The sequence below is a fragment of the Anomaloglossus baeobatrachus genome, chromosome 1 (assembly GCF_048569485.1).
Source record: "Anomaloglossus baeobatrachus isolate aAnoBae1 chromosome 1, aAnoBae1.hap1, whole genome shotgun sequence".
NCBI lineage: Eukaryota > Metazoa > Chordata > Amphibia > Anura > Aromobatidae > Anomaloglossus > Anomaloglossus baeobatrachus.
In genome coordinates, this window is record NC_134353.1 from 652,236,362 (window position 1) to 652,261,565 (window position 25,204).

Sequence of the window (25,204 nt, forward strand, 5' to 3'; positions counted from 1 at the left end):
CTAATATCCTAGTACCTTCCTTTACAGGCTACTCCTATGGTCCGCCATATCCATTTTACAGACTGGACAACGTTTGTATTTTACAGTTTTACTCTATGCACATTGGATTTGAATAAAAACCTATAAAACTCTGAGACCACTATTCTCTTGTAATTCCTTATCATCCATCGAAATCCAGAGCAAATTTCATATGGCTTTAGTACAAATCACAGCCTGGACTCTTCAATGCGGCTTTTCATGATTCCTATCATTCGTACAACAAATAATTGATTGTTACATGTTTTATGATTGTTTGGTATACAGTAAATAGAAATGTGTTTAATAGCACAAAGCAGAATGAGCTTCGTAGCTGGAGGGGGGAATTTATTGTCGTGGGAGTGTCACATCTTCAATTAAGAGAATTTGACTGAGGTCCAACATCTATCTGAATGTATGCAGCATTATGAAAACCCCAACCTTTATATAATGTGCCCTGTCTTATGATACCTCATTTACAAGATACTGTCAGTCATTTCTGGACTACACACACCCATGCAATAGACAAAGTAACACTGCTCCTGTCCTGACATGACTGGAAACTTGGAGAAAAGCCCATTATTGTGATGCAAGGAAGTCATATTTGAGGAAATGATGATGAGCACAGGATATAGGGCTGGAGCTCTTCACTTACATATTGGATATCATACCTGCAGCTTCTAAACCGTGAGTAAAGGACATGTAGACTTTGTGACAGACAGTGGTAGTGGCGATGCTGGTCTATACTGTACAGATGGGTCTCATTCATTTAGGTCGACACCCCATGATGAGCACGTTCTCCTCCACCTTTTGTTTCATCATCTCCTATAATTTACCTATTTCATGCATGTCACGGTCTTACTAGACACTCCTCAGTTGCTTAATCTTGTACTTTACCTTGTTGGCATTACTTATTTAATTTGACCATTTTTTTTTCATCTATTGTAAGGAGAGATTTCAACTAAATAAGGTAAGTGATGACGAACAGAAATTTGTGCATATTGTTGGTGATATGGGATTGTTTGCTGATTAGACAATTTAAATATGCGTAGCAAAAAAGGGAATAATATTAAAATATAACTGTATTGGTATAAAGTAAAAAAAATTATATTTAAATGAAGAACAACACACAGATGACAGTTCACAATATATAGAATGCCAGAAATGGGGTATCAACATTATATATATATATATATATATATATATATATATATCTACATACATATAATATGTGTGTGTGTGTGTGTGTGTGTTAACGTCATATAAGCTGCATATAGCTTATATGCAGGGCTCTGATGTACGCTTTGCTCACAAGCTTTTGCACATCTTGAAAAAGCTTGTGAGCGAAACGTTCGTTGGATTTCTGGGGTCCTGATTTACATGTTGTTTATTTCTGCACGTTATGTGTTGTAACTTTCACATGTGCAGAGCATAGTCATGTAAATTCTATATTGAGCCTATTTCCACTAGTGTTTGAGTATATCCTATACTTACCTAATATTTTTCTCTTCTCTCTCTCTCTGTATGTATATATATATATATATATATATATTTAATATACTGTGTATACTTGCAATATGCAGCTTATATGCCATACATACATATATATATATATATATATATATATATATATATCTTATCTTGATACCATCCCCTCTAGCATTCTATTTCATGCGTGATTTGTTCCCCACTCCATTTTAAATATATCTTTTTTTATTCTATACCAATAAAATTGCATTTTAATATTATTCTGTGGTTATTCACTTTTTTTTTGCTGTGTATATTTATATCCTCTATGTGAACAACCTATATATCTACATAATATATATATCACTATTTACTAGCTGTGCATTTCCGAATTGAGAGCTTGCAAATATATAGAATGGCCATACAATCTAAATTGGATATATATTGCACTAAGTCTACTTTTACTCTCTTTTTTTTGGCCAGTATATAAGCACTTCTGAAGTATGGTAAAATTGAGAACCAGAGTTTTAAAGCTGTTAGCAGATTTTATTAGTGTGGTCATGATCTAAAAAATGCCTAAAATAGTATTATTGCCTAAAATAGGATTTATTAAATATATTCAGTAATTCATTTATCAAACTTCAGTAATTCAAACACTTTTAAATTACCTATTCAACTTTATAAGCAAACTATAATGTTGAATGTTTCCAAAAGATTGTCGTTTTGAGAAGACTACCCCCACAGATTTCACTACTTTGCATGAGGATCACTCATCTAAAAAAATCTATTTACCACTGAAATGTTGCTTGTTGAATCAAGCGTTTTCACCGTAAGTTTTTGCAGACGTTTTGCTATGTAATTTTTGCTTGCAAGGGGACAGGTAATCGTAATAGACATAGGGGTAAAATCACCAAGACTGGCATTTTGCATGCCAGGTTTGATAAACTGTGCTCTGGGGTAAGATGTATCATTGAGAGGCTATTTTAACGCATCGTTCAGCTGCCACAGACATCTTTTAAAAAATGTACTCTTTCATTGGAGTACATTGCTGTTGTAATATTGGCCTCTTTTGTGACACTTTTGAAGCTCTGTTAACTTTTCAAAACTTTGTTGATTTTGGCTAGGACTGGAGTAATGGGGGAAAAAGTCAACACATTTTTGAGAAACTACAAGCTGCACAAAAAAATGTGATATTACACCACGTTTTACACTAGAATTTTGTGCTATGGATTCAAAGCAGTTTACCTGTCCAGTAAAGGCCACATTGAGGGAACCACACTCCACAAACATACAGGTACTCTAAAACACCTTCTGAAAGAGGTAGTAATGGCAGATACTATAACAGCTTTTAAAAAAGGGCTGGATGATTTCCTCAGTACACACAACATTGTTGGTTATAAATGACTTAGTGACTAAATGTAGAACTGGTGGAGGAAGGTTGAACTAGATGGACCTAGGTCTTTTTTCAACCTAAGTAACTATGTAACTATGATATATGAAGAACATGTACAACAGGCTCAAAGACTGAAACCACTCCTTACACACATGCCCCTAAAAACAGAACTTAAGTGGTTGAAGGGGAAATAAAGTCGCCCTTCAACTCCTCCCATGCTGTGCAATGGTGGACCAACCACTTTAAGCAAGAAATCATATTAGACTATAATAATAATAATAATAATATTTATTCACTTATGCAGCACTATTAATTCCACAGCACTTTACATACATCAGGAACACTGTTCCCATTGGGGCTCACAATCTAAAATCCCTATCAGTATGTCTTTGGAGTGTGGTAGGAAACCCACGCAAACACGGGGAGAACATTTAAAATCCTTGCAGATGTGGTCCTTGGAGGGATTTGAGCCCAGGACCCAGCTCTGTAAGACTGGAGTGCTAACCACTGAACCACCGTGCTGACCATACTGATATCCTTATATCACTGTAGCACAGATATGGAATAATAGTGTTTTTTTTTTTTTCATGGACAATGTTAATAGACGTACATGTTTATAAGTGTCATCTGTGTAAATTATTAGTGTCTACATTCACAAATCACAGAAATAAATAAGTGTATGTGGTGCATATACTTAATTTTAGAGTGCAGCAAGAGATTACTAGTAGAAATGGCAGAAGAAACACAACTATAAGCATGAAAATGGGTGTGAGAAATTATATAAAAGTCCCTGTCTCGTTGTATCCATAGGGCTTGCCCATCATCTTATGTGGATTCTTCAATTGTTGCCAAGTTGACATAAGCAGGATTAGCAAATCTCCCACACCCATCCAACCTGGATGAGGTGTGCAGCACACTCCCTTGTACAGCAGAGACATCTGCTGATGTAAGATTCATTTGGTTGAAAGCTGCCCAAGTCCTCGAGGATGAGTGGTTGCAGTTGTCTGCGTCCAGAGACTGATTCTGAGGATGAGGTGAGTGATCTATTCTCTTTGGTTTTCGCTTTAGCAAGTGATTTATTGTTTCAGGATTAACAGTTGTATTAATACAGCATATATAAGCATACTTGTTGAGTAACTTGGCATGTTAGCACACAGCAGCATGTCAGCGTCTTGTGAGATTGTATACTTGCATATGACTTTAAGCAACAATCAAATGACCTCTGATCTCTACCTTGAATGATATGAGAGTCTGAGACATGATATTCAGGCTTGAGTAAAACTCTGGACCAACCCTCTACTATTCTGTTAGGCCTACACCTAATGATGATTTGATTGTAATTTCCTTCCAACAGACAGAATTTTTCATGTAAACTCCATGGTTAGAGATGAGTGAACCTTTCGAGGTTCAGTTCACTGATAGCAATCGAACCGAACCTCCACTGGTGCGAACTTGGCCCGAGCCCGGTTTGAAATCATTGATTGGCAGTTTGAGTCTCCGCCCACATACAGCCAGCCATAAGCAGAACACTTCCAGGGGAAGGTGGGCAGGCTTTTTCACATTTTTTTTGTTACACACTACATCCGATCACGCTGTTGTTACCCCCAGTGTGCGCCGTTCAAACACTGCAAGAAGCTCGCACAGGGCTGAGCACCGAGCGTACGTTAGCATAGAGATGCTCGCGGGAGTGGAGTTTGCACGTACAGCATTCGATTTCCAAACCTAAACTCTGTTTTTTAAAGTTAGAGTTCAGTTCGAAAACTGAACCTTGGGTTTGCTCATCTCTTTTCATAGTACAGTCTGCAGAGGGAATAGCAACCACGACCAGTGAATGTTTATAAAAGAATGCCAGAGTCACATATCTATAACATAGTATAAGTTATAGAGACCAAATATGAAAACGTTTGAGTTGCAGAATAACTTTAGTTTGGACTTGGGAAATAAGACTACAAGAATCATATTAAAGGACCACTGAGCCTAAAAAAACATTGTAAAACTTACAGCTTACAAAAGAACTGACATTTTTTTTATCATATAAGTAAATTGTTAAACATTTTGTTTGTCATCATGTCCCCACCAACCTGAAATGGCTGTTTACAGAGAAAAGTAGGTATAGTAGACTTTAGGTTTAATTAGGTTAAAGAGGACCAACCACCAGTACACCAGTATTTTCCGATATAAACTAAAGCTAGTGCTATACTGGAACTATCATGCTAATTCTAAGAATACCTTTAGTTGTGAGATCGGATGTATAGTTTCTGAAATACAAGCAAGTAAAGTTTGTGAAATGCACTGTTACTTGAATGACAGCAGCTACAGAATATCTAATACACCATATTCCAAATTATTATGCAAATTAGATTTAAGTGTCATAGCATGAAACTCATTGATGGTATTGTGTTTCAGGTTTCTTTGGATCACTGAAATCAATCTCATATACCTGTGATAATTAGATGGGCAAACCCCCGATGTTCGTGTTCGGGAGACTCGCCCAAACGTTTTGTAAAGTTCGCATTCGGGTTCTGATATAACGCGAACTTGCGTCTGAACACTGAACTTGGACTTTACAGTTATGGGATGGGGCTGAGGGGCTGTAAAATAAAGAATACAGTTAATAATAAACACTGTCATTATACTTACAGGTCCCGCGACGTGTCCTGCAGACTCTGTCTCTCGCCACTTCTGCTGCCGAGTACGATCATCGCTGTGCCGCCCGGTAACCACAGGAACTTCCGTGACATCTTAGCATGTGGCTAGTCATGTGTGAATGTTTTATTATCTCATTGGCTACAGACTGGTCACATGGCTATGACGTCATGCTAGGTCCTATGAGTGCATCTCGTCGGTACGTGGTGCTTGCCCAAGCATATCAGTACTCGGTATACTCGGCGAGATGCTCGGGCACATGCTCGGCTCCCCGTCCCTGCATATCGGCGTTCTTTACAGTCAGCCCACATGCAGGGATTGGCTGCCACAGCTGGTGATAAATAGCGGCACCAGGAATCAGATGAACTTTTTCTTAAATTATTTCATGAAATTCATGAAATAATTAAAAAAAGGGCTTCCCTATATTTTTGGTTCCCAGCTGGGTACAAATAGGCAGCTGGGGGTTGGGGGCAGCCTGTACCTTCCTGCTGTACCTGGCTACCATACAAAAATATGGCGAAGCCCACGTCATTTTTTTTTTTAGTTTTCTGGCACTGCCAGTGAAGGTAACACCAAGCAGTGGGGTTAGCAGCCAGTAGCTGCTTGGATTACCCTAAAGGCCGCGTCACATGCTACAATATATCTAACGATATGTCGGTGGGGTCACGGAATTTGCACAAAAACTCACCTTATCGTTGCTCGTTGACACGTCGTTCATTTTCATAATTTCGTCCCATATTCTGTGCACCGGTTGTTCATCTTTCCCAAGGCAGCACACATCGCTACGTGTGACACCTCGGGAACGACGAACACAGCTTACCTGCGGCCGCCGGCAATGCGGAAGGAAGGAGGTGGGCGGGATGTTACGTCCCGCTCATCTCCGCTCCTCCGCTTCTATTGGGCAGCCGGAGTGACGTCGTTGTGACGCCGAACGTCCCTCCCCCTTTAGGAAGAGGATGTTCGACACCTACAGCAACGTCATTAGAGAGGTAAGTACGTGTGACGGGGATTAATGACATTGTGCGCAACGGGCAACTAATTGCCCGTGACGCACAAATGACGGGGGCGGGTGCGATCGCCCATGTGATTGCATGATATATCGTACCGTGTGACGCCGCCTTTAGCAAGCAACGGAAAATGCAGCGGGAGCCCATGCATATTTTTTTTTAATTATTTATTTAAATAACTAGAAAAAAAAGGGCTTCTCTGTATTTTGATTGCCTGACATCACAGTACAGTAAAAATACATAAATCATTAAAAAAAAATGATGTAGCGCTCCGCAGTATTTTGATCCTCAGCACAAATAAGGTGGACGGCTACGTGCTGCCACCCCTATCTGCCTGATTTACCTTGGCTGGCTATCAAAATACAGGGAAGCCCATTCATTTTTTTTATTTAATCAAATAATTAAAAAAAATATATTTGTGAGCTCCCACCGTATTTTGATCGCCATTCAGGTAAAGCCAGGCAGCTGGGGGCTGGGATTCTCGGCAGCCCACAGCCGCCCCTAGAAATGGCGCATTGTTTCTTAGCGTCATTTCCAGGCGCTTTACCAGCTTATTGAGTGGCCATGATGGTGGTGGCTCGCTGGGTAATAAAGGGGTTAATACCAGCTTTGTATTCTCAGATGGACTAAGCCCGAAACTCATGGTGTCACGCCAAATTAGATATGGCCACCATGAATTTCTAGAAAACAGTAAAAAAAGACACCAAGACAGAGAATTTTTTTTATTAGAAATAAAACAAAAAAAAAACATTTAGAGACTCCATCTTTATTATAAAAAAAATCCTTAGTCTGACGTAATCCACAGGGACAGCAATGTCAACTCTACTACATCACGGTGCACAGACAGTGTCTATACATAGTGAGAAGCAAAGCGCAATGTCAACTCTGCTTCATCACTGTGCACAGACACAGTCTACACACAGTGAGAAGCAAAGCGCAATGTCAACTCTGCTACATCACTGTGCAGTGTCTATACATAGTGAGAAGCAAAACGCAATGTCAACTCTGCTTCATCATTGTGCACAGACAGTGTATATACAGTGAGAAGCAAAGTGCAATGTCTACTCTGCTTCATCACTGTGCACAGTGTCTATCCAGTGATAAGCAAAGCACAATGTCAACTCTGCTTCATCACTGTGCACAGACAGTGTCTATACAGTGAGAAGCAAAGCACAATGTTAACTCTGCTTCATCACTGTGCAGACAGTGTCTATACAGAGTGAGAAGCAAAGCGCAATGTCAACTCTGCTTCATCCCTGTGCACAGACACAGTCTATACATAGTGAGAAGCACAGAGAGCCATGTCATCTCTGCTTCATCACTGTGCACAGACAGTGTCTATACATAGTGAGAAGCACAGAGAGCCATATCAGGTCTGCTACACCACTCTGCACAGAGCGATGTAGCAGGCTGACAGTGAGGGGATGATTGCACTTGTGTCTCGCATTGCATCACCCCACTCTCAGGACAGGAGTGCCTCAGCTGTGGGAATACATGCAGCTGACCCGCTGCCATCGGGAGATTGTGCACCGTGATACGATGACACTCGCATCATGGCGCACCACGACCTTTGATGACGTTATACTCACGTGACCAGTCTGTAACCAATGAGGTAATACAACATTCACACGTGACTGGTCACATGGGTATGACATCACGGTCACGGCAGGTTCTTTTAGCCAGAGGTGCTTACCGGGAAAACAGCAATGATCGAATGGACGCGGAAGCAGAAGCGCTGGGAGACAGAGTCTGCAGGACGCGTCGCGAGATCTGTAAGTTTGATCAGAATGTTTTTTTTAATAACGTGCTTTTTTTTACAGCCCCTGGACTAGAACTGTAACACGAACATCCCAGAAAGCTCATGTTCGGGGTCATGTGCACGAACACTTTACAGTTCGGGTTCAGCCATCCCTAGTGATAATTAGTTTGCCAGGTGAGCCCAATAAAAGGAAGGCTGGATGTTCCACAATATTAAGCAGGTCACAGTTTCAAGTAACTTGGGAAAGAAAAAGGATCTCTCCGCTGCCAAAAAGCATCAAATAGTGCAATGCCTTGGACAAGGGATGAAAACAGATATTTCACGAAAACTTAAGCGTGATCATCGTACTGTGAAGAGATTTGTGGCTGATTCTGAGCACATACGTGTTTGTGCTGATAAAGGCAGAATGAGGAAGGTTTCTGACAGGCAAGTCCATTGGATTAAGAGAGCAGCTGCTAAAAAGCCATTACAAACCAGCAAACAGATATTTGAAGCTGCTGGTGCCTCTGGAGTCCCTCGAACCTCAAGGTGTAGGATCCTTCAAAGGCTTCCTGTGGTGCATAAACCTACTACTCGGCCACCCCTAACCAGTGTTCACAAGCAGAAACAGTTGCAGTGGGCCCAGACATACATGAAGACTAATTTTCAAACAGTCTTGTTTTCTGATGAGAATCGAGCAATCCTGGATGGTCCAGATGGATGGAGTAGTGGATGGTTGGTGGATGGCCACCATGTCCTAACAAGGCTGCGACGTCAGCAAGGAAGTGGAGGAGTCATGTTTTGAGCCGGAATCATGGAGAGACATCTGGTAGGCCCCTTTAGGGTTCCTGAAGGTGTGAAAATGACCTCTGCAAAGTATATACAGTTTCTGACTGACAACTTTCTTCCATAGTACAAAAAGCAGAAATGTACCTTTAGAAGCAATCAGAATCATCTTCATGCATGACAATGCACCGTCTCATGCTGCAAAGAATCCCCTGACCTCAACCCTATGGAGAACCTTTGGAGTATCATCAAGCAAAAGTTCTATGAGGGTGGGAGGCAGTTCACATCAAAACAGCAGCTCTGGGAGGCTATTCTGATATCATGCAAAGAAATTCAAGCAGAAATTATCCAAAAACTCACAAGTTCAATGGATACAAGAATTGTGAAGGTGATATCAAAGAAGGGATCCTATGTTAACTAGAGTTGAGCGCGGTTCGCGGTTCGAGGTTCTCCAGTTCGCGGCTCGAGTGATTTTGGGGGCTGTTCTAGATCGAACTAGAACTCGAGCTTTTTGCTAAAGCTCGATAGTTCTAGATACGTTCGAGAACGGTTCTAGCAGCAAAAAGCAGGGCTTTTTACAGCTAGTGTGCAGGAGCCATCGCTGGCAGCCTGCCAGAAGCTGGTAACCAAGATAAACATCGGGTATCCAAGCAAAGCGCTTTGGTTAGTAACCCGATATTTATCCTAGTTACGTGCAGGAAGCCCACATTTCCCCGCTCAGCTCACTCCGCCCCCTCCTGCACGCGGCATGTACACACACACACACACACACTCACCTGTCCCCAGCCAAGCAGTCCACGACACTGACGTCTTCAGCGCCACCCACTTCGCACTCCGCCGCCAGCACACATGGCTCCGCCCACCTGCACTCTGCACACATGGTCCCGCTCGGCTTACCTGCGGTGATGAAGTCCCGACCTCAGTGCTGTCATTGTCCTCCATGGCCGCCGCTTGTCACATCACCTTCTCTCGCTTCCGACCCGAGACTGACTAGCGGTGACGTCACGGGCCGCTCGCGATACTTGGCTGTCAAGGCGGCGGTCATTGAACTCAGTGACAGGTGCTGTCAGCAGTGCAGGAGATCAGCGCAGGTAATGTACCTCGCTGACAGCAGCACTTGTCATCCCCTGCAGTGACCTGGGCTGACCCATTGATGTTAGCTCAGGTCACTGCACTGCTCTCCCAGCCAATGGGGAACATCCTGCTCTTCATTGACTGGAACAGTGTGGATCGTTATGGCAACCCCTTGGATTGCACCAGACCTGGATTTGTTTTTCTTTCTAATAAATTGGTTAAAGAGGGAATGTATTGGGGAGTGTTTTTTCAAATAAAAATGTGTTTGTCGTCTATTTTTGTTTATTACTGACTGGGTTGGTGATGTCGGGTATCTGATAGACGCCTGACCTCACCAACCCCAGGGCTTGGTGCCAGGTGACATTACACATCTGGTATTAACCCCATATATTACCCCATTTGCCACCGCACCAGGGCGCGGGATGAGCTGGGGCGAAGCACCAGGATTGGCGCATCTAATGGATGCGCCACTTCTGGGGCGGCTGCGGACTGCTATTTTTAGGCTGGGGAGAGTCCAATAACCATGGACCTCCCTAGTCTGAGAATATCAGACCCCAGCTGTCTGCTTTACCTTGGCTGGTGATCCAATTTTGGGGGGACCCCTACGTGTTTTTTTTAATTATTTATTTAATTTAAAATAACAGCGTGGGGTGCCCTCAGTTTTGGATTACCAGCCAAGGTGAGGTTGCCAGCTGTGGTCTGCAGGCTGCAGCCGTCTGCTTTACCCTAGCTGGCTACAAAAATAGGGGGAACCCTACGTCATTTTTTTTCTTCATTTTTTTGGCTAAATACAAAGCTAAGCACCCCTTAGTGCCACATGAAAGGCACCAAAGGGTGCAAAATTACAAAATGCAGGAGAGTGGGACATTATGTGTCTTTCTGCCATTATAATGACAGAAAAGACTGATATGAAGTGTACAAGCACAGGAAAATCACCAGAGCGCTCTACGCTGTGAAAAGCAGTAGAAAATGGCACTGGAGTGAACATGTGACCGCCTCATGTAGGATGAAGCTATGGATCCTGGGTAAATTTATGCATTTACCCTCCTTCAGTTTTTTTGCAGTACACAAAAAAAACGGAAGGCACACGGATGACAAACAGATGACATACGGACCGTCTACGGAACGGAAATGGATGCCACACGGATGCACCCGTGAAAAAAAACGGACTGTTTTTTGCAGACCGCAAAAATGGATCGGTCGTGTTAATGTAGCCTTATTCTGATCTGCCGTTTATAAACAGCAGGCAGAAATAAGTGAATAACGCCCCCCAGCGTCAGAAAATCTCCGGGGTTTCAGGGCTAGCTGAGACCATGGATATCATGATTCAGGATGGTTTTTCCGGTCCCCGCTCACGTGATCACAGGTATACACCGTACACCGATGATCACGTTACAGTAAATGACAGCGCCGGTAAAAAATTATTTATCTCCCATCTGGCATCAACAAACATGATAAATCTCCTCCCCGGTCCCCAACGGTCCCCCGGTGTCGCCAAAGTGCCCCCCCTGATGCCCTCCCAGAAATCCAAGATGGCCGCGCGCACAGCAGCGCGCCGGCCGCATTCACCCTACTCCTCTGATTTCTGTCGCATGTGCCATGACACATGCGACAGAAAACTCCTCCCCAGGCCCTGCCAGGTCACCCCCTATAACTCCACCGGTGTTCCCCGGTGTCCCATGGTACCTGTGCAGCGTTGATCCCCCCACGGCCCTCTCCTTCACAATAGACACTGCCGCATGCACAGAGCGGCTGTCAGCTCAGCTTCCTGTGTTCAGACACAGTGAGTGGTGGTTATGCATCTATAAGCTAAATGGGCGGCACGGTGGCTCAGTGGTTAGCACTGCAGTCTTGCAGCGCTGAGGTCCTGGGTTCAATTCTCACCAAGGACACCATCTGCAAGGAGTTTGTATGTTCTCCCCGTGTTTGCGTGGGTTTCCTCCAACACTCCAAAGACATACAGCGCTATGGAATTAATAACGCTATATAAATGAATAAATTATTATTATTACTGCAATGCCCTGCTCATGAGGTAAGGAACATAATTGATCAGGAGAGCTATATACTACATTTCCAAATGGAGGGATTTGCTTTTATAGTTTCCCTGCTGAATGACTACCAAACATGAGAGTCCGTTATACGCCACAAGAAAACACATCTAAATAGCGAGCTCTGTTGTTAAGTATTCATTCAGCTGGATAACTGGACTTAAAGGGGTATTCCATCTCCAGGATCCTATCCCCAATATATAGTAGGTGGAATAGCAATAATATCAGCAAATACCAATATTTGGAAATGTAGAATAGTTCTCCTGATTAGGCATGCCCTTACCTCATGAGCTGGCCATTGCAGCTTTGGTAGCAACCATTACGACATTGACTCTTCTGCTGTGGACCCGGGGAGAGTGAGTGCAGATTCATTGCACCCACACTCCTCACATGAAGGGTCTGCACTCCTAGAAAATGGGGGATACGTTCCCTGAGTGTCTCCCCCCCATATTCTAGACGGTCCAGAGTCGTCGTGGGACCCTTTTATTTTTTTTCTTACAATAAATTGGTGAAAGAGGAAATGTTTTGGGGACTGATTTTTCAAATAAATTTCTTTTGTCGATTTTGTTTTTGTTAGTACTGACAGTTTATGATGTTGGGTATCTAATAAACGCCATGACATCACAAACTGCTGGGCTTGATGTCAGGTGACCTTACAGCTAGTATCAACCCGATTTATTACCCCGTTTGCCACTGCACCAGGGCACGGGATGAGCTGGGGTGAAGAGCCAGGATTGGCGCATCTAGTGGATGCGCCACGTCTGGGGTGCCTGTGGCCTGCTATTTTTAGGCTGTGAAGGCCCAATAACTATGGACCTTCCCACCCTGAGAATACCAGACCACAGCTGTCCGCTTTACCTTGGCTGGTGATCCAATTTGGGGGGACCCTACTTTTTTGTGTAATTATTAATATTTATAAAATAATTATAAAAAAAGAGCCTGGGGGGACCTCAACATTGGATCCCCAGCCACGGTAAAGCTGCCAGCTGTGGTTTTCAGGCTACAGTTGTCTGCTTTACCCTAGCTGGCTATCAAAAATGGGGGGACCCAACGTCATTTTTTTTTTAACTATTTTTTAAATGGAAAAAATTAATGGGCTTCCCTGTATTTTGATTGCCAACCAAGGTAACGGCAGGCAGATGGGGGTGGCAACCCATAGCTATCTGCTTTATCTGCGCTGAGAATCAAAAATACCGCGAAGCGCTACGTCATTTTTTTAAAGATTTATTTTTACAGCACTGTGATGTCCAGCAATCAAAATACAGGGAAGCCCATTTTGTTTTTAGTTATTTAAATAAATAATTAAAAAAAATATATATGGGCTCCCGCTGCATTTTTTGTATTGCTAGCTAAGGGTAATCCAAGCAGCTACTGGCTGCTAACCCCCACTGCTTGGTGTTACCTTCACTGGCAATGGAAAATCCAGGGAAGCATTTTTTATTTTTTTTGCCAAAAAACTACAAAAAAAGGACGTGAGCTTTGCCATATTTTTGTATGCTAGCCAGGTATAGCAGCCAGGTGCTGGAAGAGTTGGATACAGCGCCAGAAGATGGCGCTTCTATGAAAGTGCCATTTTCTGAGGCGGCTGCAGACTGCAATTCGCAGCAGTGGGGCCCAGAAAGCTCAGGCCAACCTGTGCTGCGGATTCCAATCCCCAGCTGCCTAGTTGTACCTGGCTGGACACAAAAATTCCGTGAAGGCTGCATGGGAAGCAGCGTGCAGCCTTCACTCCGTGAGTGATCAGTGCTGCTGGCTGTCAGCGGTAACAGCGGTATTGCTGACAGACGCGTTACCATAGCAACGGTGCTCCCGGAGCCGCGGTTAGCAGTGACGTCACCGCTAACTGCGTTGCTATGGCAACGGTGATCTCCGTTACTGACCGGCTGTGTCAGCCGGTCCCTAACGGAACGGGGAGTTGACCGTGTGCTAGAGCATGTCGCCGGTACACGGCGATACACAAATGTGCACCGTGTACCGGAGAGTGCAATGACAGGTCCTACATGACGCGTCATAGTCATGTGACCAGTCTGTAGCCAATGAGATAATAGCCACGTGACTGGTCACATGGCTATTTTGACGTCACGATAGGTCCTGCATCACTGCTGGCAGTGCTGGTCACCGGGAGGATTCAGCGATCATCGGGTGGAATAGCGGCAGGAGACAGAGTGCAGGAGGGATCGCGGGGACCGGTAAGTGTTATGGCAATGTTTATTAACTGTATGTGTACATTTATAATGCGTTTTTATGTGTTTGTGATTGCCTCCCAATATATCCTATTGGTTCGAGTTTGGTTCGTCGAACGTTCGCCGAATTGAACTCGAACGAGACCTCCGTTCGACGAACCGAACTCGAGCCGAACCACGGCCGGTTCGCTCATCTCTAATGTTAACATGTAACGTGGCCTGTTAGGATGTTTTGGATTTAAATAATTTTTATTTCAGTGATTGTGACCTCCTAATGCGGCAAATTACACAAATGAGCATTTTCAGTTCTTTAAAACATATAAAATGTTTAGAAACTCTACTGTGCCTAATAATTTGGAACAGTGCATTTTGAGTTTTTTTAAATTTTGAAGATTATATTGTTATCATTGGGAGGTTTCTTCAATAAAATTCAATGTATACTCTAATGGGTGATGACTTTTATTAGACCGAAAATCAGAGAAAAATATAATTTGCATAATAATTTGGAACATGGTGTAGGTGAGTCAGGTTTTGCTAGTTATTCATACCCCTGTCTGCCTGCCTTGCCTTCCTCCCTGTCTCTGTTATTACAGGCGGAGGAAGGAGGGAGGAATGATGGGGGACAAAGGACAGGCAGGCAGATAGAGGCGAGAATAACTAGCAAAACCCGACCTACCGATGAAATATTCTGTAGCTGCTATCAAATAACAATGTATTTCACAAACTTGCCTGTATTTCAGAAACTATACATCACACAACTGAAGGTATGTTTAGAATCAGCATGATAGTGTAGGAGTGGCATGGGGCAGTTTGAGTCGCGGGTGGGGCTGAATCCCGGCTGCTGTGCAGCCCTGCAGTGTCCGTCCATGCTCCGGCCACCTCCACAATGAAAGGGGAGGGGACATTTTCTGGGAAGTGTGGTGCACACTACTCACTTGTGGGCCAGAGGCCTCCACTGTCTCAATCTTCCAGACTATTCCTAGGCTGCCAGTAGCAGTTCCCATTCCTCAGTTTCAGTACAGGTCACACAGAATTCAGCAGACGCCAGACAGTTCTCTTCAACTAGAACTTTACTCAGCATTTCCCAATGCAACATATATCTTCACAGTATGTGAGGCTTGAAATCTTTCAGTAACCTTACGGTGTACATTCATATTGCTTTACACCTGGACTTCTCCTGCTCGCTGCTTGAGGACTTCCTAGCACAATCTCTCTCTTGCTTCTGACCCCTTGTCTCTCCCACCTGGTGACTCCTGGTCTCACTTCCCCTGTAGAGAAGGGGGCTTTCAGGTGCTGTCTTAACACCAACCCTGAGACAGAGGCTCCAATAGTCTTCACACCTGGGCTTTTCTGGGTCCAGCCCGCCAGAACGCCTGGCTTAGTAGGGCAGGTTCCTACATCCTCTCTTCACTCTGTCCTCACACCCTCTGCCTTTCTAAGATGGCTGCTGGCAGCCTCTGCTCTGTCTCCACCCACATTAACTATTAATCCTATAAAATACCCGTACTACAATAACCCACCAGTAGATGGCAAAATTACCATATAAAACATCCTAGATACTTCATAACACTCCCTTAGGGACTCTATCACATTAATATTTACATTCTTTACACATACACATATATAACTCAATCCATGGTGTTTGCAGGAAAGCACTGACCATAGGTTACCCTCTTAGGCTAGTTTCACACTTACGTTGAACGGCATCCGTTGCATTGTGTTGTGTGACGGATGCAAAGGATGCGTTGCATATAATGGCACAACGGATGCAACGGATCATACAAAACAACGGAAAGCTTTTTTTTTTTACAGTTTTACCGGTGGCAGACTATTGTGAACGATCAGCTGATCACCCGGCCACCGGGCACTCAGCTGATCGCTCTCAAAAGCCGGCTGCCGGACGATCGGCTGATCGCTCTCAAAAGCCGGCTGCCGGGCGCTCAGCTGAGCGCTCTCAAAAGCCGGCTGCCTGGCGATCAGCTGAGCGCTCTCAAAAGCCGGCTGCCAGGCGCTTAGCTGATCGCTCTCAAAAGCCGGCTGCCGGGCGATCAGCTGAGCGCTCTCAAAAGCTGGCTGCCGGACGATCGGCTGATCGCTCTCAAAAGCCGGCTGCCGGGCGATCGGCCGATCGCTCTCAAAAGCCAGCTGCCGGGTGCTCAGCTGAGCGCTCTCAAAAGCCGGCTGGCTAATGCAAGTCTATGAGGAAAAAAGACATCCGGCGGCAAAAAAAACCGGATGCGTTTTTTCTGCAAAGCGCCGGATTGTGCCTTATTGCAAAAAACGGATGTGTGAAAGCAGCCTTACAATAGCGCCAGTATAGCACTGGCTTTAGTCTATATCTGAAAATCCTGGTGGTTGGCCTTCTTTAAGTTTGTGCGCTGCTCTTGTGGACACAGTTATGCTTTTTCCCTTCCTGTCAGCAGTTGCACTATCTACCATTGTCACACTGGTCTGTGCTATGATTGGAGTTAAAACACTTTTATCAAAGCAAAGATCAGTGAGCTAGTGATAGATAATGAAGATGCTGACAGGCAGGGACCAATGTGATAATAGTGTTACCTCTGCTGTCACCTGTCACCATGCTTGCATACCCTTGCCGTTATTGTTTCCCTTATCCTTACTCAATTACGCTATCCCCAAGCCCCAACACCCCACAAACAAATACTTTGTTCTCCATCCTGCATACACTACACCCTCTTGAGCGAATTTGCTGACTGGCTCTTAAATCTTAAAGGGAATCTGTCACCTGTTTTTTGCTACCTCATCTGAGAACAGCAGCATCATGTAGGCCAAGAGACCTTGAGTAAAATTATATATTGCTTAGTTTACTGGGTGAAGTCATTCTCACATAATCAGAGTTTTTATATTTAGCCCTTGCAGCAGAGCTGAGAAAGCTGCCGCGCCCACACCAGGTTCTCTGTGTGCAATGTTTATAGACAGTGAGGTGCTAATCACAGGAGAGGCATGTTGGACTAGCAGGCATGAGGCGGCTATTCTATCATTGCTAGTCTAGGCAATGATAAGCTCCTGGTGCTAATACAGTCATGCAAGTAAACCACAGCAAGGTGCTTGATAAGAGACGAATCACTGTGTTTTAACCCCTATAGCATGCTGTCTTCAGATTACATAGCAAAAACCTGCTAACAGATTTCCTTGAAATCATTCCTTTTAAAAGAAAAAAAACAAGCTATGCACTCTACTTCGCCTACCTCATTTCCCAATCTCTTTTTCTCTCACTGCTGGTGATGACTCCTAATCCTGGTCATCCCCAGCTGATACCTACTAATATTTATCCTTCCTATTACTCACCAGCTACTAGAATTCTCTGCAATCTCTCTAACCTAGTACATATACTTTCTTCCCTTGTCATAAAAGACTTTGCCCTCTCCTGAATCTCCTCATACCTCACTGATTGCACATTTTACATCACCCATTTCTCTTCTCATCCCAGCCTCTCACTCTCTAATAAGGTCTCAAAATGCTCGGTCTTGGGACCCCTACTTTTCTCCATCTATACGTTTGATCTGGGACAATTTCTAAAGTCCCATGGCTTTATATCTTTTCAAGGGACAACACTGAAGATATAACACTTTGATACAATGTAAAGTAGTCAGTGTATAGCTTATATAGCAAAAAAAATTTGGTGTTTGGTGTGCCCTCTAAATAACTCAACATAGAGCCATTAATGTCTAAATTGCCGGCAACAAACGTGAGTACACCCTATGTGAAAATAGTTAAATTATGTTTAATTAGCCATTTTCCCTCCCTGTTGTCATGTGACTGAGTGGCACAAGGTCTCAGGTGTAAATGGGGGGCAGGTAGTTACATAGTTACTTAGGTTGAAAAAAGACCTAGGTCCATCTAGTTCAACCTTCCTCCACCAGTTCTACATTTGGTCACAAAGTCATTTATAACCAACAATTTAAATTTGATATTATCACTCACACTCTATCATACTGGTCACTGGTATTTCAAAATGGCACCTCATGGCAAAGAATTCTCTGACGATCTGAAAAAAAACAATTGTTACTCTAAATAAGATAGGCTAGACTATAAGATGATCATCAACACCCTAAAACTGAGCTGCAGTACAATGGCCAAGTCTGATGAAGCCAAGGTAAAATTATTTGGTTCAGATGGTGTCAAGCGTGTGTGGTGGCAATCAAGTGAGGAGTACAAAGACAAGTGTGTCTTGCCTACAGTCCAGCATGGTGGTGGCAGTGTCATGGTTTGAAGCTGCATGAGTGCTGACAGCTGTGGGAAGCTACAGTTCATTGAGGGAACCATGAATGGCAACATGTTTTGTGACATACTGAAGCAGAGCATGAACCCCTCCCTTCAGAAACTGGGCCACAGGCCAGGATCCTAACATAACAACCCCAAACACACCTCCTAAATGACCATTTCCTTGCTAAAGAAACTTGAGGGTAAAGGTGCTGGACTGGCCAATCATATCTTCACATCTAAACCATATTGATCATCTGTGGTTCATCCTCAAATAGAAGGTGGAGGAGCGCAAGTTCTCTAACATCCACCAGCTCCATGATGTCGTTATGGAAGAGCATTTCAGTGGCTCCTGTGAAGCTTTACTGAATTTCATGCACAATAGAGTTAAGTTAGTGCTTGAAAATAATGATTGCTACACAAAATAATGACCCTTTCTTCACAATATGTCCATGTTCACTTAGGGGTGTACTCACTTTTGTTGCCAACAATTTAGACATTAATGTCTAACTTTAGACCTTAATGTAATTTATTAATGTCTAATGTCTAACTGTGTGCTGAGATATTTAGAAGGCACCAAATTTACACAAGCTATTATACAAGCTGTACACTGACTACTTTACACTGTATCAGAGTGTAATATCTTCAGTGTTGCCCCATGAAACAATATAAGAAAATATTTACAAAAAGCTCCCTTTTGTGATATACTATACATTTTACTACCAATAACTTCATAAATGACCTACTGTATATCTTAAAGTAGATTTTGACAAATTAAATATACATTGAATTGTTCAGCGCTTACAGTCACCACCAAGGTTTTGAGACTCACACAACCTTTGGTTTTCACAAAGTTTTCTGCTTTATTATTTTAGGCCTTTGAGTCAGATGTTTCTGTGGTAAGTAAAGTACAATTATAAGCATTTCAAAAGTTTTTAAACTTTTATTGACAAATTATTTCTATGCAATAACTCAATACTCAATATTTAGTGTTTTGACCCTTATATTTCAAGACGCCTTCAATTTGCCCTGATGCTGGATATCAGCTTCTGGGTCAAGTCCTGACTGAAGACTTGTTTAATTTCAGCTTGAAGCTTATCACAATTTATGTATTTTTGTCTACCCACTTTTGAAGATTAAAATCGGAGGTGTTTTCTGGTCATCTACCCAAAATGTCAATATTTTGTTCACATGCCAATTAGCTATCACTTTTGCCTTGTGACTTGGTGCGCCATCATACTGAAAATAGCCATTGTTCATCCCCAAGTCTGATCAAGGTCCTCATGGACGATGTTTAGAAATAATTCTTTATTCATGGCAATGTTCTTAGGCAACATTATGAGTGAGCCCACTTCTTTGGATGAAAAGCAACCATAAACCAAGCAACCAGGTGTCAGTGCATCTTCCCAAAGTAAAGAAAACGTTTTGGAGGTTGCCCTGTCAGAAAGGGCAGTAAAGAAGCCATTTCTCTCCAAGAAAAACATCAAGGACAGATTGATATTCTGCAGAACGTACAGTGTTTGCACTGAAATAAAGTTATTTTCTCTGATGAAGTCCCTTTAGACGGTTTGACACATTTGAACAATGATTGTCCGGAGAAGAAAAGATGAGCGCTACCATAATGTCACAAGGAGATTTTTTCAGACATCGCCAACTGTCATGGCAGCATCAGGATCTGTACATAGTCTGGTACTCTGCCTGATATCTTCTCTAATGCCTGTGATTTGTGCAGACAGACTCAGGCGTCAACCCACCGACTTGTAGTTCAAAGCCAGGCTAGCAAAACTTAATTTCTGCTGTGCTGCTTGTTAGTCTCCTTTGATCACATGCTGTGGGGGAGCCAGTCATATTCGCTCCTCTCCTATATATACTGGCTAGACTATTCCATTAATGCCAGGTATAGCTTCCCTATACTGGCCTGGTGAGGTGTTATGATCCACACTTACTGGTTGTTGTAGTACTTCATTGCTGTGAATGGTTGTGGTGTTAACCCTTGTTATCCTTTTGCTGTTGCCTTACTACTCTTGCTTTTCTCCCTTTTTTCTTACCATTTGTTCCCATGAGTTTTCAGTGTGTCTGAGTTTTTGTTTCTCCCTTTCTGTCTTTATCTGTGTTGCCATCACACTCCTGCTCTTCCTTCCCTGGAAGGGGAACAGTTTAGTTCTGGACAGAAGAATAGTAAGGCACAGGACTCCAGCATCTCCACCATCAGGGGTAATCTGGAGGTTAGGGATAGCCTAGGGTCCCCTAGCATGAGGGACAGTATAGGAGCTCCTGTCTTTCACTATCCTGCAATCACATCGTAACACATGTCCTGTGTTATGCAGTAAAATATACAGTAAAATATACTTCGACCACTTATTTCTGGGTTTGCTTTTCTTTTAAGGAAATTCCCATTGAGAACCTGTGGACAAACAAAAGCAAGTGGACAAACAAAAAAACATAAATTGTGATAAACTCCAAGCACTGATTAGACAAGAATCATTTGCCATCAGTCAGGATTTGGCCTAGAAGCTGATTTCCAGCATTCCAGGACGAATTGCAGAAGTCTTGAAAAGTAAGAGTCAACAGTGTAAATATTGAGTCTTTGCATAAACTTGATGTATTTGTCAAAACTGTAAAAATGTATGAAATACTTGTATTTTATCAACTATAGAAACATCGAACTGAAAATGTTTAAAAGCATTGAAGCAACAAACATTGTGAAAACCTACATTTGTGTCAGTCCAAAATTTTTTGAAACAATTTTACTTACAATTAAATTGACACTAATTGTTTAATGTCCTCTTACTAGTACAGGGAAACTCCTGAGCAAGAGCCAAAGGAAGAAGTAGTCAACAAGGTGGATGGAGATGTGATCCTGTCTGCAGCCGTTGCAGGTGCAGCATACAGAGCTCAGAACAATCGAGATCGCGAAAAAGAACGACAAAAAATAAGGGAGCGGGAAAAAAAGCGGGAACATGAAAGGCAGAAAGAAAGAGAGAAAAACATGGAAAGGGAAAAAGAGAGAAGAAGACAAAGAGAAAGACAGAAACAAGCAGAGAAACAAAGGCAGAAACAGGCTGGCAAATTTCGGCAGAGACAAGCAGAGAAACAGAGACTTAAAAAAAAATAAATATCTAGATTTTGTCTGTATACAAATTATATTTTTTGTTTATCCTTGGAAAAAAAAGTAAAAACAATTAACCTCGTGGTATCTTTAGTAACTCACTCTCTAGGTGCCATTTCAATATATATATAAAAAAAGAAATGAACGATGTTATTCATCATTAAAGGGAATCAGTCCGTCACCACTAAAATGCATTTTAAATTTTGAATTGACTATACATTGTTGTAGGACACTTAGGGGTACTTTGCACACTACGACATCGAAATCCGATGCTGCGATGCCGAGCGCGTTAGTCCCCGCCCCCATGGCAGCTACGATATCATTGTGATAGCTGCCGTAGCGAATATTATCGCTACGGCTGCTTCACATGAACTCACCGTCGCTCTGGCCGGCGAACCGCCTCCTTATTAAGGGGGCGGGTCGTGCGGCGTCACTGCGACGTCACACGGCAGGCGGCCAATAGGAACGGAGGGGCAGAGATGAGCGGGATGTAAACATCCCGCCCACCTCTTTCCTTCCACATTGCAGCCTGGACGCAGGTAGCAGATGTTCCTCGCTCCTGCGACTTCACACACAGCGATGTGTGCTGCCGCAGGAGCGAGGAACAACATCGGACCGTCGCGTAATTATGGAATTCGCTGACGCTACACCGATTATACGATTACGACGATTTTGCGCTCTTTAATCGTATCATCTAGGATTTACACACTATGATGTTGAGAGCGACACAGGAAGTGCGTCACTTTCGACATGACCCCACCGACATCGCACCTGCGATGTTGTAGTGTGCAAAGTACCCCTTAAGGCCCTGTCTCACACACATAGATAAATCTGTGGCAAATCTGTGGCAGATCTGTGGCAGATCTGTGGTTGCAGTGAAATTGTGGACAATCAGTGCCAGGTTTGTGGCTGTGTACAAATGGAACCAAATGTCCATGATTTCACTGCAACCACAGATCTGCCAAAGATTTATCTGTGTGTGACAGGGCCTTTAGCCCCTACAACAACCATACTAGACCTGTACCTGTTACTGGTATAGTGCATGAGAAAATAACTTTTTATACAGTATGTATGCAAATGAGGAGGCTTTGGTGCACCCTGGCAGTGGCCAAGAGTTTGTGGCACCATTGCTACTCATTTGCATATTGAGGGACTTTTCCCCTTTTCTATTTTACAGTGCTCGCTTCCCAGAGTGATCACTGCATGAATGTTGCCAGTGTGTGTGCAGTCATGCATGTATACAGGTAAAAGGGGGATAACTCCGGCACACTAATCGTTTCCAGTGGGTATTTGAAGTAAATACACGAAAAAATTGATTTCAGATCCTTTTCTTTTATTAGTTCAAAAAATCCTGAAGAAAGTGCTGTACAAAATAATGTCCGCCAGGTGACGACATTTTGGCCTGAAAGGCCTTCTTCAGGTCGGACAGACTAGATTCAGCAGGTTATATGTAGGATACATATGTACGTAATCAACCATATATATAGTCACATAGTCACAAAGGTCAAAGCGGCAATAGTGTGCAGGATTATTCAATTAAGATGAGTATTTGCAGCAGTTTACTGTATATGGAGGAGATGGCTGTGACTTCAAGGGGTTAACCTGGGAAAGGGGTCCATAGGTTATGTTTGGCAAAATGTCCAGAGACTACCAGGCTACAGGTGCCTGTGGTGTAGTGGTGGTGGCCGACCGAGCGTCCTGTGAGGTCCCAGGTTAACCCCTTGAAGTCACAGCCATCCAGAGACCTACATCTATCTATCTACACATATGTTTACCTGGGATACTTCCCTGCTGATGTGGTATACTCCCCTGCTGATGTAGTAAACTCCCTTTGCTCTTTAACTCAGGTGCAGCAACACATCATTAGAGACCCACATTTCCTATGTGATACCAGACCGTGCGGGATTTACATATACCAAATGAGTCACAATATAGAAGAGTCTACTTGATTGCTTGATTGACCAGTCTCCTCCATATACAGTAAACTGCTGCAAATACTCATCTTAATTGAATAATCCTGCACACTATTGCCGCTTCGACCTCTGTGACTATGTGACTATATATATGGTTGATTACGTACATATGTATCCTACATATAACCTGCTGAATCTAGTCTGTCCGACCTGAGGAAGGCCTTTCAGGCCGAAACGTCGTCACCTGGCGGACATTATTTTGTACAGCACTTTCTTCACGATTTTTTGCACTAATAAAAGAAAAGGATCTGAAATCAATTTTTTCGTGTATTTACTTCAAATACCCACTGGAAACGATTAGCGTGCCGGAGTTACCCCTCTTTTATCAACGTTTTTTCTCCTTAGCACCTATGTGTGGTGACGCGAGGTCTTTTTTCTACAATTTGATGCATGTATACAGGGGTTGCTCATGTTCCCTTCCTAGTCTCCTATCTTCTGATGCTGCTCGCTATACTAACAACACATGGAACTGGTGAGCAGCATCAGGAGAAATTGCATCTGTACACTACGTGCTGCCGGGCAAAGCCAGTGTTAAGGTGCAGACATGCTGGAAGCATTCACACAGTGCTTATGTTCTAGGAAACAAGTATTGTCAGTCAGAAGCAGAAAGACTCCCAATATGTAAATAAGACCAAACACTTGGCCACACCAAGGGTACATCGTAGACTTCTTATTTGAATTAAAAGTTATTTTCTCAGGCACTTTACCAGTAACAGGTAATATGCTAGTATGGTTGTTATAGGATCTAAGTGCATAAAGGCGGCGTTACACGCTACGATTTATCTGACGATATGTCGTCGGGGTCACGGACACACATCCGGCATCGTTAGCGACGTCATTGCGTGTGACACTTACGAGTGACTCTGAACGATCGCAAATAGGATGAAAATCATTGATCGTTGACTTGTCGTTCAATTTCAAAATATTGTTCATCGTTTGGAACGCAGCAGACATATTGCTATGTTTGACACCCTGCAAACGACGAACAACATCCACACGACCGCCTGGGTCAAACAATATATCGCTGAACGATGTTGCGTTGTTTGTGAGATCGTTACATGTGACCGCTAATAAACGACCTATGTGCGATCTCGGCAAATCGTAACTACGATCTGGGCGTGTCACATCGTTTTAGAGATCGTCAGATAAATCGTAGCGTGTAACGGGGCCTTAACACTGTGTAGTCCATTTGAAATGCATTTTAGGGGTGATAGACTCCTTTTAAAATGAATGAGTTACTATGTTGAACAACATATTGACTGTATTATTGGATCTGCATCTCAGAGTAAAAGATCATAGACTTTTTGAGCTTTATCTCCTGCATATGGACTCAATAATACAAATTATTGCAGTATTGAAATGTATTAGGTGTAATATCAGCTATGGTTGTAAAAGAATAAGTGTTGGACTAATTTTTAGGATAACATTGTCATTTTTCAGTATAGGTTATCATGTATGCATACACTACAGGAAGAATAATGCAATACAAAGTTTTGGGTCTTAGTTTGAGCTATTGATTAATGAAAAATAATGAAAGTTAA

General features: G+C 43.0%; 1 long non-coding RNA gene across 1 annotated transcript; it reads left to right on the forward strand.

Moving 5' to 3' along the window:
• Positions 1–545: 545 nt before the first annotated feature.
• Positions 546–22,981, forward strand: LOC142297188 (uncharacterized). The gene is made up of 3 exons (XR_012751740.1): positions 546–702; positions 3,686–3,909; positions 21,376–22,981. It is a non-coding gene; the product is annotated as an uncharacterized LOC142297188 (long non-coding RNA).
• The last annotated feature ends 2,223 nt before the right edge of the window (positions 22,982–25,204 follow it).